Here is a 2775-nt window from a genome sequence, read left to right as displayed (position 1 = left end):
GGATTGATATGTGGACTTTATTGTCATCCAGGTACAAAACATTTGGCCATTTCACATATTTGACATAGTTATCTACTCTATCCTTTAAACATGGTTTATACTTTCCATGAACTCACACTCTTCTGGTCTTTCTCCTTGTATTAAAGATCTATTGCTACATAATAAATTATCCTAAGACATATCATCTTAAAGCAACAAACAGTGCCTCCTAGTTTCTGTGGGTCAGGTATTTGGGTATGCCAACTCTTGCTTAGAATCTCCCATGAGGGTAATCTCATGGTGTTGACTGGCACTGCAGTCATCTGCAAGATTGACTAAAGCTAGATAATCGACTTCCAGGATGGGTGCATCCATGTGACTGTTGGCAGGAAACCTCAGTTCCACACCATGTGGACATCTATATAAGACTGCTTGAATGTCCTCATGACATGGCAACTGGTTTCCCTCAGGGCAGGTAATCCAAGAAGAGCCAGATAGGAGCTGCAATGTCTTTCATGACTTATCTTGAAAAATCACATACAGTCACTCCCCAATGTACTGGTTACATAGATTAATACTATTCAATGAGGGAGGGAATTACCCAATGGTATAAATAGCAGAAGATGGGGCATGTTGAGGGCCACCTTAGAGTCTGGGATCTGGCTCCACCCTCTGAGTCATCCTTTTCTATGAAAGGTAGCCCATATTTACAGCTACATAGTTTTCTCATTCTGCTTCCACCCAGGAGAAATTAAGGGTGGAGGGGGTCCAAAAGCATCTTTAGATTTTGTAGTGTATCTCTTTCACTTCAAGGTTGTAGTGTTACTGTGAATAAAATTATTTTGAACACTATGTCTCCCCCTGAGTCTTATTTGCAGTTGTCTCCAATAGAAAAAAGCTACACCCACAAATTTCTTTGCGAAAAGTCCTTCTCTATTTTGGGTTTCTGCTCCTTAAGATTCTTATTGTCAGTACAGCTCTCAGAAGCACCACTACATGTCTCTCTGAGGTCTCAAAAGGTTTTATGCCCATAACCTTGGCCATGCACCGTCATTTCTATAATATATTAGCTACATAGGTTACATTTGCTCAACTCCATGTGGGAGGAGACCACACAAGGACATGAATACCAGAAGATGGGGATCATTGGAGTTTGCTGCCACACACCTGCATCTCACCAGTTTTCATATCTCCTCCACTCCCATTTAAAATGGTAGATTTCTTCAGTGCTCAGAGCTAGGCCCTCTTCTAATACAATAATTTTTCCCTAAGTCCGTGGTCGGCAAACTGCGGCTCGTGAGCCACATGCGGCTCTTTGGCCCCTTGAGTGTGGCTCTTCCACAAAATACCACCTGGGTGAGTCTATTTTGAAGAAGTGGTGTTAGAAGAAGTTTAAGTTTAAAAAATTTGGCTCTCAAAAGAAATTTCAATCATTGTACTGTTGATATTTGGCTCTGTTGACTAATGAGTTTGCCGACCACTGCCCTAAGTGATCTTGTCCAAATCCCTGACTTTAATTTCCATCTTTATTCTAAATACATAGTTCTAAATTTATAGTTCCAGCCCAGACCATTCTTCTGAGCACCAGACCCATCTATCCACCTACCTCTGCATCTTCACCTGGGCATTTCATATGTACCTTTCAGTCAGCATCCAAAATGGAATTCACAATCCCTTCAAATTCTTACAGGCTTTCTTTCCCTGGTAAATGTCACCATTATCTATTGAATTTCTCATGCCAGAAATCAGGGATAGTCTTTGATCCCTGCCTCCCCTTAACTTGGCACACCTAACCCACCTTTAAGCCCATTGATTCTACCTTCTGCTCATGCTCAAAACTGCCCAGTATACAGGTGTTACCTCTCTCCCCTATACTCCAACAATAAAACAATAACCTCCTTTCTCTCCCACCCACCTACATCCATTCCTCTCTCCCTTCAATCTATTCTCCATATGCCAGGCAGAATGATGCTATAAAGATGTAAATCTTAAAAAAAAAAAATGTTAATCTGTTACTTCCCTGCTCAGAACTCCATGGTGCAGGTTGAAAATCTTTATTGTTACCCAAAAGGCCTTGTCTGATCTGGCTCCTATCTACTGCTCCATACTCACCTCACACCACACTTCTCTGCCCTCACTGCATACATTTCTGTAGGTTTGTGAGTTCCAAGTTCCTCATGCCCCCGCGCTCTTTTTTTGACTGTGTAGTGTTTATTTCATGCCTCAGCTTAAGTCCCTTCTTCCAGAGGCCTTCCGTGATTCCAACAAGTTGGGTCTGGTCCTGCCACAAGCTCTTATAGCACCCTGCTTATCTTCTGTAGTCTTTATCACAACTATAATAGTTTTAAATTATTTGTCTAATGAGGGTAGGACCATTGTCTTGCTTACTACTATATCCCTAGTGTCTAGCACAAAACAGGAGTTCAATAAGTATTCCTTGAATGAATGCTATTTCCCCCCTTTTGGCACATATACATAATTTACTGTTTCTAATCTGTTGAAGACTGGGAAAAATAGCCAATCTACTCTGATTGTTTGTAAACTAAATCAAGACTAGATAAGGTCCAGTAAATAAGTGAGGTCATTCAGCATGTGATATGGTGGAGCTTTTATTTTTTTAAATTAATTTCTTTATTGATTAAGGTATCATATATTTGTCTTCATCCCCCCATTCCCATCCCACACCCCTCCCCATGCATGCCCCCACCCCCCTGTTGTCCTTAACCACTGGTTAGGCTCATATGCATGCACACAAGTCCTTTGGTTGATCTCTCCCCTTTACCCCCACCCTCCCCT

The sequence above is a fragment of the Cnephaeus nilssonii genome, assembly GCF_951640355.1.
Source record: "Cnephaeus nilssonii genome assembly, chromosome: 20".
NCBI lineage: Eukaryota > Metazoa > Chordata > Mammalia > Chiroptera > Vespertilionidae > Cnephaeus > Cnephaeus nilssonii.
Note: the sequence above shows the minus strand (reverse complement) of the source record.